Source organism: Myotis lucifugus, unplaced genomic scaffold, assembly GCF_000147115.1.
Source record: "Myotis lucifugus unplaced genomic scaffold, Myoluc2.0 scaffold_2, whole genome shotgun sequence".
Taxonomy (NCBI): domain Eukaryota; kingdom Metazoa; phylum Chordata; class Mammalia; order Chiroptera; family Vespertilionidae; genus Myotis; species Myotis lucifugus.
This window is the reverse complement of record NW_005871050.1, coordinates 22,318,577-22,335,223: the sequence shown is the minus strand read 5'-3', so window position 1 is coordinate 22,335,223 and position 16,647 is coordinate 22,318,577. Positions and strand designations below refer to the sequence as shown.

At 41.7% G+C, this 16,647-nt stretch overlaps 1 pseudogene; it reads right to left on the bottom strand.

The window, feature by feature from the left end:
* LOC102441154 overlaps positions 1-11,173 on the bottom strand; it is a 26,855-nt pseudogene extending 15,682 nt beyond the window's left edge.
* Positions 11,174-16,647: the final 5,474 nt, after the last annotated feature.

Below are 16,647 nucleotides of genomic sequence, written 5' to 3'. Positions count from 1 at the left end.
AGGGGTTGAGGAGCTCCCCCCTGTCACTCACAGAGTAGGGCTAATAGGGGAGGTGGGGCACCGCCCCCTGTCACACACAGAGCAGGGCGGATCAAGGGGTTGGGGCGCTGCACCCTGTCACACTCAGGGCAGGGCCAATGGGGGAGGTTATGGCTCTACCCTGTCACACACAGAGCAAGGCCCATGGAGGGGGGTTGGGGCGCCACCCCTCTATCACCCACAGAGCAGGGCCGATCAGGGGATTGGGGCACCACCACTGTCACACTCAGGGGCAGGGCCGATGGAGAGGTTATGGCTCTACCCTGTCACACACAGAGCAGGGCCCGTGGGGGCAGGGGGTTGGGGCACCGCACCCTGTCACACACAGAGCAGGGCCGATCAGGGGGTTGGTGCGCTGCACCCTGTCACACACAGAGCCACAGGGCAATTGGGGGATTGGGGAGCTCCCCCCCTATCAGGCACAGAGCAGGGCTGATCAGGGGGTTTGGGCACTGCCCCCTGTCACGCTGATCCCGGTGCCGGGAGCCTCGCTGCTCTGCTGATCCCGGTGCTGGGAGGCATATTACCCTTTTACTATATAGGATAGAGGCCTGGTGCACGGGTGGGGGCCGGCTGGTTTGCCCTGAAGGGTGTCCTGGATCAGGGTGGGGGTCCCCACTGGGGTGCCTGGCCAGGCTGGCTGAGGGGCTGAGGGCTGTTTTCCCGCTGGCAGTTGACTAAAAGCTCCCAACCGCTCCTTGTTTTCTTTTCTTTTTTTTTTATTCTGGGCCAGCTTTAGCTCTGAGGCCTCGCTGCTGAAAACATGGATACAATGTTGCGATCCGGGGCTGACTGACAGCCGGTTTTGTTTAGCTTCTTATTTGCAACATAGTAATAGTTGCTTAGAGTTGCAGTTGAGAGGCCGGCAAGTGAGGCTTGGCGGGGAACTTTGGAGTCTGCAGTCCCTGGAGGAAGCAAGCCTCCCTGCTCGCTTCAGTGCATGGCTGCCGGCCGCCATCTTGGCTGACAGTTAATTTGCATAAGGATACGCTGATTAGCCAATGGGAAGGGTAGCGGTCGTACGCCAATTACCATGTTTCTCTTTTATTAGTGTAGATACTAGAGGTCTGGTGCACAAAAATTTGTGCACTCGGGGCGGGGAGGGGGGGGTCCCCCAGCCCGGCCTGTGCCCTCTCGCAGTCTGGGACCCCTTGGGAGATAACGACCTGCTGGCTTAGGCCTGCTCCCGGGTGGCAGAGGGCAGGCCCAATCCCTAGGTGCAGCCCCTGGTCAGGCTCAGAGCAGGGCCGATTGGGGAGTTGGGGCGCCGCCCCCTGTCATGCACAGAGCAGGGCGGATTGGGAGGTTGCGATGCCACCCTCAGTCACGCTCAGGGTAGGGCCGATTGGGGGGTTGGGGCACCGCCCCCTGTCACACTCAAGGCAGGGTCGATGGGGAGGTTGCGGCGCCACCCCCTGTGACACACAGAGCAGGGCCGATCAGGGAGTTGGGGCACTGCCCCCTGTCACTCACAGAGCAGGGCCCATCAGGGGGGTTGGGGCTCCGTACCCTGTCAAACAGAGCAGGGTCGATCAGGGGTTTGGGGCACCACCCCCTGTCACACACAGAGCAGGGTGGATCAGGAGGTTGGGGCACTGCACCCTGTCACACTCAGGGCAGGGCAATGGGGAGGTTATGGCTCTACCCTGTCACACACAGAGCAAGGCCCGTGGAGGGGGGTTGGGGCGCCACCCTCTATCACCCACAGAGCAGGGCCGATCATGGGGTTGGTGCGCCGCCACTGTCACACTCAGGGCAGGGCCGATGGAGAGGTTATGGCTCTACCCTGTCACACACAGAGCAGGGCCCGTGGGGGCAGGGGGCGGTTGGGGCGCCGCACCCTGTCACACACAGAGCAGGGCGATCAGGGTGTTGGGGAGCTCCCCCCGTCACACACAGAGCTGCAGGGCGATTAGGGGATTGGGGAGCTCCCCCCATCAGGCACAGAGCAGGGCTGATCAGGGGGTTGGGGCGCCTTCCCCTGTCACGAACAGAGCAGGGCGGATAGGGAGGTTGTGGCCCCGCCCCCTGTCACACACAGAGCCACAGGGTGATCAGGGGGTTTGGGTGCTGCCCCCTGTCACGCTGATCCCGGTGCCGGGAGCCTCGCTGCTCCGCTGATCCTGGTGCTGGGAGGCATATTACCCTTTTACTATATAGAATAGAGGCCTGGTGCATGGGTGGGGGCCGGCTGGTTTGCCCTGAAGGGTGTCCTGGATCAGGGTGGGGGTCCCCACTGGGGTGCCTGGCCAGTCTGGCTGAGGGGCTGAGGGCCGTTTTCAGGCTGGCGGGTGACTGAAGCTCCCAACTGCTCCTTTTTTCTTTTTTTTTTTTTCTATTCTGGGCCAGCTTTAGCTCTGAGGCCTCGCTGCTGAAAGCAGGTTTCTGGCCTTTACCTTCTGTATTTGATACAATGTTGCGGTCCGGCTGGCTGAAGCCCGGCTGACTGAAAGCCGGTTTCTAGGGTTTTGTTTAGCTTCTATATTTGCAACATAGTTGCTTAGAGTTGCAGCTGAGAGGCCGGCAACTCAGGCGGGGAACGTTGGAGTTCGCCGTCACTGGAGCAAGCAAGCCTCCCTGTTCGCTTCAGTGCATGGCTGCCGGCCGCCATCTTGGCTGACAGTTAATTTGCATAAGGATATGCTGATTAGCCAATGGGAAGGGTAGCGGTCGTACGCTAATTAGTATGTTTCTCTTTTATTAGTGTAGACTAGAGACCTGGTGCATGCAATTTGTGCACTCGGGGTGGGGGGATTTCTCAGCCCCTGTGCCCTCGTGCAGTCTGGGAGCCCTCGGGGGATGTCCAACTGACAGAAATCTTTAGCGCTAGCTGTGAGACCAGCTTCTGGCTGAGCGGCACTCCCCCTGTGAGAGCACACTGACCACCAGCGGCCAGCTCCTGCATGAGCATCTGCCCCCTGGTGGTCAGTATGCATCATAGTGACCAGTCATTCTGCTGTTCGGTTGATTTGCATATTAGCCTTTTATTATATAGGATATATAATTTACATAAGACAAAGTATAAAATATATTACACTACTTTTAGGTATACAGTTATATATAATTATATAATGACCAGTGACCATAATGAAAATGTAAAATATTGCTATCATACCATAAAGTTACATCATTTATATTTGTATTAAATCCCCAAATCACAGTTCCAAGTGTCAAATAATATGCTTTCTAACAGTATATTTTTACCTTCTTTAGAATTCCTTGCAAATGGATATGTTTTTTTCCTCAGAATTTTTTAAAGATTCACCTCATATTGTTCTGTGTATCAAATGTTTGGATATTATGAATAATGCATCTGTGAATAATGCAGTCTCAATTCACAACAAGTTTTATGGACATATGTATTTATTTTTCTTAGAGTAAATTCCTAGGAGTGGTATTGCTCAGTTATATAGTAAATATACATTTAACCTCATAAAGGACTACCAAAATGTTTTCCAATGATGTTTTACATTTGCAATCCCAGCATCAGTTCTTTTACAACTTTACCAACATTGTTTTGTCAACTTTTAAATTTTGACATTTCTAGTATTTTAACATTATGCTGTTAATTTCTATTTCTCTGATGCTTGGTAGTGGCATCTGTGCTCATTAGCCCATTCATATATTTTCTTGGATGAAGTGTCTCTTAAAATATTTTCTCATTTCAATTGGTTTACTGCTCTTCTTAACATTTTCTCTATATATTCTATTTACAAACCTTTGTCAGAGATATGTTTGCAATTATTTTCTCCCAACATGTGGCTAACTTTTTGTTTTCTTCAAAGAACAAAAATATTTAATTTCAATGGAGGCTATACTTGTCTTGTATCCTGTGACTTTGCTAAATTAAATTATTACTTCTAGTAGCTCTATTGTAATTTCTTTAAGAATTTTCAGTTCATATGACCATTTCTTATATATTCCTCAGGGATTTCTCTGTAAAAAATTATCTTTTATGAATAGAGATAATTTTATTCCTCCTTACCAATGTGTTTTCTTTCTTTTTCTGATATTACAGTATTTCAGGTACTGGAACACTTAAGGTGATATTGAATAGCAGTGTTGAGAGCAGACATCTCTACCTTGTTCCCCATCTTAAGGTAAGAGCAGGAGTTTTTTTAATCATTGATTATGATAGCTATAAGTGATTTTTCTGTGAATTTATCAATTTGAGGATGTGCATTTCTTTTTCTAGTTTCCTAAGAGATTTTTACCATTAGTGTCTGCTGGATTTTGTATAATGCTTTGCCTGCATCTACTGAAAGTATCATCTGTTTTCTTGTCTTTTATTTATTAATATGGTGACTTGCATTGACTGATTTTTTTAATGAAAATTAAGTTTGAGGTTCTAGGGCCAAACCTCTTGTGTTTGCAATATTTAGTTTTGCAATATTTTCTGAAAAATTTTGTGTTTGTATTTATTGGAAAACTGATTTGTAATTTTCTTGTTTTTTTTGTGGTGTCTGCATGTGGTTATGGTATTAATGGAGTAATTATCTGCTCAAGTGGGTTGGTATTTATTTTTCTTTTACATTCTGAAAGTGTTTGTGTAAGATTGCTATTATTTTTCTTTAAATGTTTGATGACATGCACCAATGAAAACACCTGGGCCTGAAATTTCTTTTGGGGAATGGTTTGAATTGTGAATTCAATTCCTTTCATTAACATATGGCAATGCATTATTTTATTTTTGTGTCAGTTTTGGTAATTTGTGTTTTTCAAGGAGTTGAAAGATACATAAAATGTCAAATTTCTGGGCATGACATTTTTTGTAATATCCCCTTTATATTCTTTCAATGGCTCTAGTACTTTAATTATTTCCCCTCTTTTATTTCTGATACTAGTAATTAGTGTGTCTTGTATTTTTATCTTGAATATGATATTTTTTTCCTGAGCATCATCTTTCAGTATCATTAATTTTCTCTAATTTTTTTTTTAATTTTTCTGTTCAGTTGATATCTGCCCTTATCATTATTCTTCTTTCCTTATATTTATTTTGGTTTAATTTTATTCTTCTTTGTCTAGATTTTTTAGGTAAATCCTTACATTATTGGTTTTGGATCTTTTTGACTTCTAATATATTCATTTAAAGCTATAAGGTTTCCACTAAGGACTTCTTTAGATGCATTTCACAGGTTTCCATATATGTTTATTACATTCAGCTTAAAATGTTTTCTAATTATTTTTATTTCTTCTTTGCCCCAGTTTTATTTAGAACTGTGTTTTTTAATTTCTAAAAATTTGGAGTTTCTATATATATAGATATCATTTATATTAATTTCTAATTTAATTTTACTCTAGTCAGAAAGTATAATGGTTTTATGCTCTTGTACTTCATTTAGATGGATAATTACATTGTGTGCGCAACAAAGGAATATATATCCTGCAGTTGTTGGTTATCATTAGTTGATAGTGTTTTCCAGATTTTCTTTGTATTGCTTATTTTATCTAGTTCTAGAAATTGCTGAGAGAGTTGGTTTGGCATTTGTTGGGGAAGAAGCTATTCTGTGACCTGCAGTAGCTATGGCCACAGGAGTGCCCAATCTGCCAGCAATAGAGAGCAACACAGACTCCCCAATATTGCACCATTTATTGACGGGATCAGCCAGCTACCTGATTGCAGGTTGATTATGGTAGACTGCTTCCATCATAAAAGGGGCAGCTTTTTGTTCTTATTAGAATAGATACTTTGTGTTGAAGCAACCACTGCTTGACCTGCCACCCTTCTCTGGGATTGTCCATTCAGTGCCCTGGACCAGAAACATCCCCTGTATGGAAAATGGGTGCTGGGTTGTTGGGTTGTTGCTTGGTCCCAGATTCTTCCTTCTTATTAGGAAAACCTGTCCTCTGTCCTGGGTATGTGGTGAACTTCCTTATATTGCTTTAGCATGTGTGTCATATGGTACCTGACCAGCCCCGCTCTCATTGGAAGAGGTTGAGGTGTTTGCCTGCAACATGAAGAGGGGCGGTGTGTGCAGTCTTATCTCCTAGTAGGGTATTGGGAAGGATAAGCTTGCCATGGCAGTCCAGCACATACTATAGACACTGATCTTGCTGTGACTCTTCTCCTTTCTGTGAATAACTGTTGTTCCAACCAGTGCCTAAAGTATTGAATCTTTTTCTTTGGAAAATCTGAACTTATAGAAGATTAAGTGAGCTGAGGTCTTTGAGCTCCTACTGGGTACTGGGATTATTATGATCTCTGATGTCCTCCATGTGGTAGGAAACCTCACTTGAGATTAGCAGCTGCATGTTCCTACTCTTGATAACATCTCCTATTATGAATGTGGAATTATCTATTTCTCTCTCTAGTTCCATCAATTTTTGCTTTATTTACTCCATAGCACTGTTAATAGGCACATGCATATTTATAATAGTTAAGTCCTAGTGATGATCCCCTTAATCATTATGAAATGTCCCATTTTATTTTTTAATACTCATTGTTATGAATATATTTATATTAAGTAGTTCTTTCACCCTTTTTATGCTTACTGCTCTCATAGTATACATTTAAAATCTATTTACTTTCGGGAGAAACCAAGATGGCGGCATAGGTAAACACCGGAGATTGCTGCCTCGCACAACCACTTTAAAAATACAACTAAAAGACATAACGGACATCATCCAGAACCACAGGAAGGCTGGCTGGGTGGAATTTCTACAACTAGAAGGAAAGAGAAAAGCATACCGAGACTCAGAGGAAGTGCAATGCTGAAGTAAATACAAAGGTGCGGAGGTGCATGCGGAGAGGGCTGGTGGCTGAGGACACGATTGTCTTTTTCAATCGGGAGGGAGTCTCAGGCTCTGAGCTCCAGTTCCGGGTGAGTCTCTGGGGACCCAGACTCATATGGGGAGAAACGGGACTGTCTGGCATCGGTCGGAACTCGACGGCAGCTTTCTCTCGGAGGCACTCGCAGCGATTGCCAGGACCTCTGAAGGCAGGACTGAGAGCAGCCATACTGCTGGCTCGCTTGGCCCGCCCTGTTGATCCCCTGGGACCCCGTCCCACCCAAGCCGTGCACGGAGGCTTTTGCATATGAAAGGCCCAGCCCTTTGTAATCTGAAAATAACTTAACAAACTGCAGCTGCCTCAAGGCCCCAGGGCAACTTGCATTGCTTTACAGCTGGCTTCTGCTGGGTAGCCTCAGGCAAAGGCTAGATTAGCACCTCCTTAGATCCAAGAGCCAGTGTACCCAGTCATCAGAGTGGGACCATCCAATTACAACCCCTCAGATCTATAAGGGACACACTCAGGGGGCAGACTCAGTGAGCACCAAAGCCGCACTGAAGCAAGTCTTGCCCCATAAGGGTGTCTTCAGCACAGAAGTTCTCCCACCGTAGACACAGCTGATTCTCACAGCCAATTTGCCTGGAGGTCAAATCCTCCCAGTTTTACCTACAACAATCAAGGCTTAACTACAACAAGACTGTGCACAAAGCCCACAAGGGGGTGCACCAAGAGTGTCTACCTCAGGTAATTAGGACACTTAGCACAGAAAGCCACTCTATCGACACAGCGAAGCATAAAAAATGCTGAGACAAAGAAACAGGACACAAATGACAGAAATGGAGGAAAGCAAACTACAGGATATAGAGTTCAAAACCACACTTTTTAGGTTTTTCAAGAATTTTCTACAAACCGCTGATAAATGTAGTGAGATCCTCAAGAAATCTAGTGAGACCCTCGATGTTGTGATAAAGGACCAACTAGAAATTAAGCATACACTGACTGAAATAAAGAATATTATACAGACTCCCAATAGCAGACCAGAGGATTGCAAGAATCAAGTCAAAGATTTGAAATACGAAGAAGCAAAAAACACCCAACTGGAAAAGCAAAATGAAAAAAGAATCCAAAAATACGAAGATAGTGTAAGGAGCCTCTGGGACAGCTTCAAGCGTACCAACATCCGAATTATAGGGGTGCCAGAAGAAGAGAGAGAGCAAGATATTGAAAACCTATTTGAAGAAATAATGACAGAAAACTTCCCCCATCTGGTGAAAGAAATAGACTTACAAGTCCAGGAAGCGCAGAGAACCCCAAACAAAAGGAATCCAAAGAGGACCACACCAAGACACATCATAATTAAAATGCCAAGAGCAAAAGACAAAGACAGTATCCTAAAAGCAGCAAGAGAAAGAAAGTCAGTTACCTACAAGGGAGTACCCATACGACTGTCAGCTGATTTCTCAACAGAAACTTTCCAGGCCAGAAGGGAGTGGCAAGAAATATTCAAAGTGATGAATGCCAAGAACCTACAACCAAGATTACTTTATCCAGCAAAGCTATCATTCAGAAATGAAGGTCAGATAAAGAGCTTCACAGATAAGAAAAAGCTAAAGGAGTTCATCACCACCAAACCAGTATTATATGAAATGCTGAAAGGTATCCTTTAAGAAGAGGAAGAAGAAGAAAAAGGTAAAGATACAAATTATGAACAACAAATACACATCTATCAACAAGTGAATCTAAAAATCAAGTGAATAAATAATCTGATGAACAGTATGAACTGGTGATTATAATAGAATCAGGGACATAGAAAGGGAATGGACTGACTATTCTTGGGGGGGAAAGGGGTGTGGAGGTGCAGGAAGAGATTGGACAATAATCGTGCACCTATGGATGAGGACAGTGGGTGGGGAGTGAGGGCAGAGGGTGGGGTGGGAACTGGGTGGAGGGGAGTTATGATGGGAAAAAAGAGGAACCAATGTAATAATCTGAACAATAAAGATTTAATTAAAAAAAATTAAAAAAATTAAAAAAATCTATTTACTTTCATCTTATCTGTGGTTTTATTTGTAAGATGTGACTTTTATACACTGAATGTAGTTTAGTCTTGATTTTAATGCATTTTTATAATATCTGCCTTTTTATTGTATGTGTAGTTTATTAAAGTTTAATATAATTATTGATATTGTTTCATGTTTACTATTTTTCATCTTTCTAATATTTGCACTTAATTTATCCTTTCTGTATTTTATCCTTCTGTTTCTTTTTTCCTGCCTTTTTTGTATTATTTGACAAAATTTATTATTCCATATTTTAAAACGCTTTCTTTACTTCTTTGCTTCCTTTATTCCAGTGACTTACCTAGAAAATGATTTTAACCATATTACCTTGGATCTGGTTTGTTAAGCCCAGATGAAGATCAAGAAAAAGAAAGCAGAAGGAGTTTTACATTTTAGTATACTTACAGTTCCCTGGGGAAACAGTACACTACCCAGAACAACTCAAGGGAAGCACTAGAGGCAGAGGGAGAGAGGGAAACTATAGGCAAACACCTTTATTGTGGTTTCCCTGGGATGGAAAGGTAGAAGCAAGACAAGCAGGCTTAGGATTGGCTAGTTTGAGTAATTTCAGTGGGCTCTGGGGCATAGGTGCTGTCCCAGGTTGTCTGATATCTGGCTTTGGGGCAATTAGGGAAAACATAATGTAGTAAGGTGTGTGAGAGCCTAATAAGGGAGGGAAGTGGTTAGGAATGTGGACTTAATTGACTTCCCAGAAATGGGAACTGAACTGCCTCTAACCAGGGCCTCAAAATTAGGCCAAGAATTTTAAAAACTGTATTACATGGTTAGATATATCCTTAACATTCCACAGTCTACTTAGAGTTTATGTTGCATGACTTTAAATAAAATGTATAAACCTTGGAACCATAAAGGTTGTTTTATCCCCTTCCTATCTTTTATGCTATAGTTATTATATGTATTATTTCACCATAGATGATATACCCATAAAGTTTGCTTTAAACTTTCTTATGTATTTTAAAGGAGTTTAAAGGAAAAATGGTCTTTTTATATTTTCCATTTCCAGTGCTCTTTATTCTATTTTGACAATCCAACTTTCTATCTTGTGTCAATTTTCTTCTAACTGAATAACTTCCTTGACTACTTCCTGTAATATAGGACTGATGGTAACACATTCCTTTATTTTTCATTTATTATTTGAAAATGTCCTTATTTTTACTTCATCGGTGAATGATATTTTCTTTAGAAAAAGAAAATATTGTTGGCAGGATTTTTTTTTAATTCTGCATTTTTAAAGATGTTTCATTCTCTTCTGACATCCTTACTCCTTCATGAGTAGCCAACTATTAATTGTACGGGTTCTCCTGTACATTATATGCCATTTTCCATTGGCAGACTCTAAGTTATAGAGATGGTCCCTAGTTTCCTGGAACTTGACCCTGGGATGATCAAGGCAGAGCAAGATTGCCTCCTGAAGTGTGCAGTACAGATAAAAGAGGTATGCCTCTGGATTGGTTAGTGTTCATTACAAAGTCATGCTCCTGATTGAGCCTTTCACTATCTCTAAGAATTGACCAGCCCAGGGAGTGGTGTCTCTTCACAGGTAGAAAGTTTATTAAGATTTCAAAACATCAAAACACACAGAAGTATTTTGAAAAGAAGCAATACACTAACTACCAACATTCCAAATCAGAGTGATACATTTGATACAATCAATTACCCTACATTGACAAGTCATTATCATCCAAAGTTCTTTGATTACCTCAGGGTTCATTCTTGTTGTTGTATATTACATGGGTTTAGACACATATATAACCATATGTATCTACCAATACAGTATCATACAGAATACTTTTATTGCCATAAAAATCCTCTGTACCTTGCCTACTCAACTTGCTTCCCTACCCTCCAAAGCCCTGGAAACTACTGATCTTTTTACTTTCTCTGTGGTTTTACCTCTTCCAGAATGTCACATATTTGGAATCATATAGTATGTAGTCTTTAAGACTGGTTTTTTTTCACTAGGTAATGTGCATCTAAGGTCCCTTCATATATTTTCATGGATTGGTAGCTCATTTATTTTTTGCACTGGCTAATTTTCCATTATCTGAGTGGACCACAGTTTACTTATTCATTCATCTACTGAAAGACATCTTGAATGCTCCTAAATTTGGGCAATTATGAATAAAGCTGCTATAAACATCCATGTACAGATTTTTGTGTGGACATAATTTTTAGACTCCTTTGTGTAAATACCAAGGAGTGTAATTGCTGGATTTTATGGTAAGGGCATATTTACTTTTTAATAAACTGCCAACCTGTCTTCCAAGTGTCTGTACCATTTTGCATTGTCTTCAGCCGTGAATGAGAGTTCCTGTTGCTCCATATCTTCATCAGCATTTGGTATTGTCAGTATTTTGGATTTTTGCCATTTTAATAGAAGTGTAGTAGTATCTCATTATTCTGTAATTTGTGTTTCCCTGATGCCATATGATGTGGAGCATTTTTTCATATGCCCATTTGCAATGTGTATATCTTATTTGGTGAGGTGTTGGTTATGGTCTTTGGCCCATTATTTATTTGGGTGGTTTCTTTTTTATTGTTGAGTTTTAAGAGTTCTTGGTATAGTTTGAATAACAATTCTTTATCAGATGTATTTTAATTAATATTTCCTCCCAGTCTGTATTTATTTTCTCATTTATTGTGTTAATTAAAAAAATATCTTCCCCTATTCTTCAGATCACGTAATTTCTATTGATATATGTTCAAGTTCACAGATTCTTTGTCTCTTACATTCTCCTGGTATGTACAGTGAATATGCTTTTTAATCTCTAATATTGGCATTTTATCTATTTTTTAATAGAGAAAAGGATTTTTTAAAAATATATTTTTATTGATATCAGAGAGGAAGGGAGAAGGAGGGGGAGAGAGAGAGAGAGAGAGAGAGAGAGAGAGAGAGAGAGAGAGAGACATCAATGATGAAAGAGAATCATTGATCAACTGCCTTCTGCATGCCCCACACTGGGGATTGAGCCCACAACCTTGGCATGTGCCCTTGATCAGAATCAAACCCAGGAACCTTCGGTCCTCAGGCCGACGCTCTATCCACTGAGAAAAACTGGCCAGGGCTTTTCACTCTCCCGGGACCAAACTGGAAATACAACTAAAATACAGAAAATCCACCTTGAAAAATCAATTGAGGTTTTTCAAGCAGAGAACCCTGATAACCAAAGACAGAAAGTAGAGGCCACAGAGAGACTGCTAGGGAGTGCAGAGGCGGGAAAGGGCTGGCCAGGCTACCAGATCCAGAGGGCTATCTCAGCTGTGTGGGTTCCCATTGACAATTCTGGGGACTAAACCCCAAGCTGGGCTCCCCAGTCCAGAGAGTCATTACTGAGAAAGGTGCCCACATAACATCTGGCTGTGAAAAACAGATATCTGCCAACCAGAGACAGCTGGAAATGCAGACACCCTCTCAAAGGGCCAACACACACAAATTTTGTGTGAAGCCACTCACCCTGGGCTCCAGCAGAGGGAGGGAAGAGTGGACTGGAGCTGTATGAGCAGAAGCCAGGTTTGGGGGCTATGGGGTTAAAGCTCAGAATGCAGACACCCTGGTTTCCTGTGCTTAGTATTTACCTCATGCTGCAGGAGGACATCTTTATCAGGCAGACCTTTGCTATACAGGAGGTTTCTGCCTGGGGGAAAACTGTTGACCCACACTATTGAAAAACCCTTTGCCACCCTGTGGAGTTTCTAAGGCCCATTAAGAGAAAAAAATGACAATTAGCCTCTAGGCCAGTGGTTCTCAACCTTCCTAATGCCAAGACCCTTTAATACAGTTCCTCATGTTGTGGTGACCCCCAACCATAAAATTATTTTCGTTGCTACTTCATAACTGTAATTTTGCTACTGTTATGAATCATAATGTAAATATCTGATATACAGGATGTATTTTCATTGTTACAAATTGAACATAATTAAAGCATAGTGATTAATCACAAAAACAATATGTAATTATATATGTGTTTTCTGATGGTCTTAGGCGACCCCTGTGAAAGGGTCATTCGACCCCCAAAGGGGTCACGACCCACAGGTTGAGAACCACTGCTCTAGGCAGAGGCAATTGCCCCACCTGTTGGAAAACTCTCACCTCACTTGTGGATGATTGCCTAAAGGCTACTCAAAACTGAATTCAATCAGTCTGCAGGCAGAGGTGGGTCTCTGGAGGTTTTGAGGCTTTGCCTGATCTAATTAGTCAGAAACAGCCTTTGACACTATCCTGCAATAGAGATTGGGAGGCATAACAGACCTACCTAATACATAGTCACAAACCCAAATAGGTAGCCAAAATTGGGAGATAAAAAACAAGCCCCAAATTAAAGAACAAGAGAATTATCCAGAAGAAGAGATAAATGAAATGGAGATAAGAAATTTATCAGACATAGAGATCAGAATAATGATGGCAAAAATGCTCAACAGCATGAGAAAAGATATGTAACTATGAAGAATGGCATAGCACTTAAAAAAGAACATTGAAAGAAATACACAGCAGATTATGGGAAGCCAAGGATCATATCAGTGAATTAGAAGACAGGGTAGAAAAAAAAATCAGAGAACAAAAAAAAAAAAAAACAATTAAAAAACAGGAGGACAGCTTAAGGAAGCTGTGGGACAACATGAAATGTAACAAATTTGCATAATAGGAGTGCAAAAAAGGGAAGAAAGTGAGCAAGGAATAGAGAACACTTTTGAAGAAATAATGGCAGAAAACTTCCCTAACATGGTGAAGGAAAAAGTCACACAAATTCAGGAGGATCAAAGAGTCCCAAGCAAGAAGAACCCAAATAGGCCCATGCCCAGACACATCATATTAAAATGCCCAAAATTAAAGACAAATAGAGAGCCTGGCTGGTGTGGATGAAATGGACAAATTCCTTAAAAAATACAAGCTTCCCAAACTGAATAAGGAATAATCAAAACCTAAATAGGGCAATGACAACTGGTGAAATAGAAGCAGTAATAAAAAAACCCAAAAAACAAACAAAAAAAACCTACCAGCAAACAAAAGCCCTGGTCTGGACAGCTTCACAGGGGAGTTTTATGAATATTTCAAAGAACACCTGACACCTATCCTCAAAATATTCAAAAAAATCCAAGAGGGAGGAACACTTCCAAGCTCTTTTTATGAGGCCAACATTATCCTAATTCCAAAACCAGGTAAAGACACTACAAAGAGAAAGAATTACAGGCCAATGTCCCTGATGAACAGATATGCTAAAATTGTCAACAAAATATTAGCAAATTGGATCCAGCAATTTATTAAAAAGATCATAACACATGGCCAAGTGGGATTTATTCCAAGGATTCAAGGCTGGTACATTATTTCCAAATCAATAAACGTGATACATCACAGAAACAAATTGAAAGATAAAAATCACATGATCATATCTATCAATGCAGAAAAAGTGCTCGACAAAATCCAACACCCATTTTTGACAAAAATTCTCAGCAAAGTGGGAATAGAGGAATCACATTTCAACATAATAATAAAGGCCATATATAACAAACCTACAGCCAACATCATATTCAATGGGCAAAAATTAAAACCATTACCCCGAAGAATGAGAAGAAAATAGGGATTTCTGCTTTCAACACTCTTATTCCATGAATATATCCTAAAGAATCTTGAAACACTGATCAGAAAGAATACATGAACCCATATGTTCATAGCAGTGTTATTTACAATAGCTAAGGTTGGAAACATCCCAATTACCCATTAGTAGATAAAAATGTTGTGACACATTTATGCCATGGAATACTATGCAGCAGTAAAAAAGAAGGATCTTTTTTTAAAGAAATATATATTTTTATTGATTTCAGAGAGGAAGCAAGAGGGAGAGAAGGACAGAAACATCAATCATGAGAGAGAATCATTGATTGGTTGCCTCCTGCATGCCCCACACTGAGGATCAAGCCCTGGAATGGAACCATGACTTCCTGGATCATGTCTATGCTTAATCACTGAGCCATGCTGGCAGGGCCTAAAAAAGGACCTCTTACCCTTTGAGACACCATGGAGGGACCTGGTGGGCATTATGGTAAGTGTAATAAGCCAGTCAGAGAAAAATAGTATCACATGATCTCACTCATATGTGGAATCTAATTAATAAAATAAACCGATGAACAAAATAGATCCAGAGACATAGAAGCTTGGAACAGAGTGCAGAATCTCAGAGAGAAGGCAGGGGAGGGTGGGGAATGGGTGGGAAGAGATCAACCAAAGAATTTGTATGCATACATGCATAACCCAAGGACACAGACAATAGGGTGGCGAAGGCCTGGGGCAGAGGGGTGGAGACGGGCTAGAGGAAGTCAAGGGATCAAAAAAGGGGACAAATGTAATTGTTTGACAATGAAGATTTAATAAAATTAAAATAGTGGTAGGCGTGGTGGCGTTTTTCACAATGGGGCCTGCATGGTCGGGCCCAGCGGGGGTGGAGCGCTTCTGCTGCAATGCCTCTTCACCTTGTGTCTGTGCCTGCACAAGGGCTATCCACCCAACCTGCGCGGAATGCAGCCAGAGCCCGCAGTTGGCATGCGGACTTGCTCAAGCACCAGCGGTTACTCTGGGTCTAGAACAGTGGTTCTCAACCTTCCTAATGCCACGACCCTTTAATACAGTTCCTCATGTTGTGGTGACCCCCAACCATAAAATTATTTTCATTGCTACCCCATATTCAGAGGATGGACGCTTTTTTTGGACCTTATGTTTACCGTTTTTCTGGCCCTTATATTTCTTCCTCAGCAAACATTTGTAGGGAATGGAAATCTTGGACAGTGAGCAAGGAGCCGGTGGATTAGAAAATAGAGAAATGTTCTGTGCCCATCCTCCCCAACACCAGGCTTCTTGTGTTGGTCAGGCTTCTCCTGGGAGAAGAGCAAAACGCTAAATTAAATTAGGATTTAACTATTACACTGGACTGAATTGAAATAATGTGGCTGCTATATTGAATTAGACCCGTAGTGTTTAAAAACAAAGGGGCCCTAGCTGGTTTGACTTAGTGGATAGAGCGTCGGCCTGCGGACTCAAGGGTCCCAGGTTCGATTCCGGTCAAGGGCATGTACCTTGGTTGCGGGCACATCCCCAGTGGGGAGTGTGCAGGAGGCAGCTGATTGATGTTTCTCTCTCATCGATGTTTCTAACTCTCTATCCCTCTCCTTTCCTCTCTGTAAAAAATCAATAAAATATATTTTAAAAAAAAACAAACAAAGGGAATATTTGCTTATGATCTAAGACAGGGGTGGGCAAACTTTTTGACTCGAGGGCCACAATGGGTTCTTAAACTGGACCGGAGGGCCGGAACAAAAGCATGGATGGAGTGTTTGTGTGAACTAATATAAATTCAAAGTAAACATCATTACATAAAAGGGTACGGTCTTTTTTTTTTTTTTTTAGTTTTATTCATTTCAAACGGGCCGGATCCGGCCCGCGGGCCGTAGTTTGCCCACGGCTGATCTAAGAGAAACAACAACAAAAACTCTCTAATGTGTGAGTTTTCCATCCAGGAGTGAAAAAAATGAAATATTCCCAGAGAAGGTTTTAAAGTCCAATAAAAACATGAAATAAAGTTAGTTTCTTCTTATAGTGTTATTAAGTCTTGGTCATTCCATATACCAGTTAAGAAAAAACTCAGAATAAATGATCTGACAAATGGTTGTTAGGTATTTCTTAGATGTTTGCTTTTTAACTTATAAATTAAGATGTATGAAAACTCTTTCCTAAACCCTATTTAATTTCTGTACTTTTCTTTTGAAAAAAATTTTAATGTTTATAGTAATATATTTCATCAAAAGTAA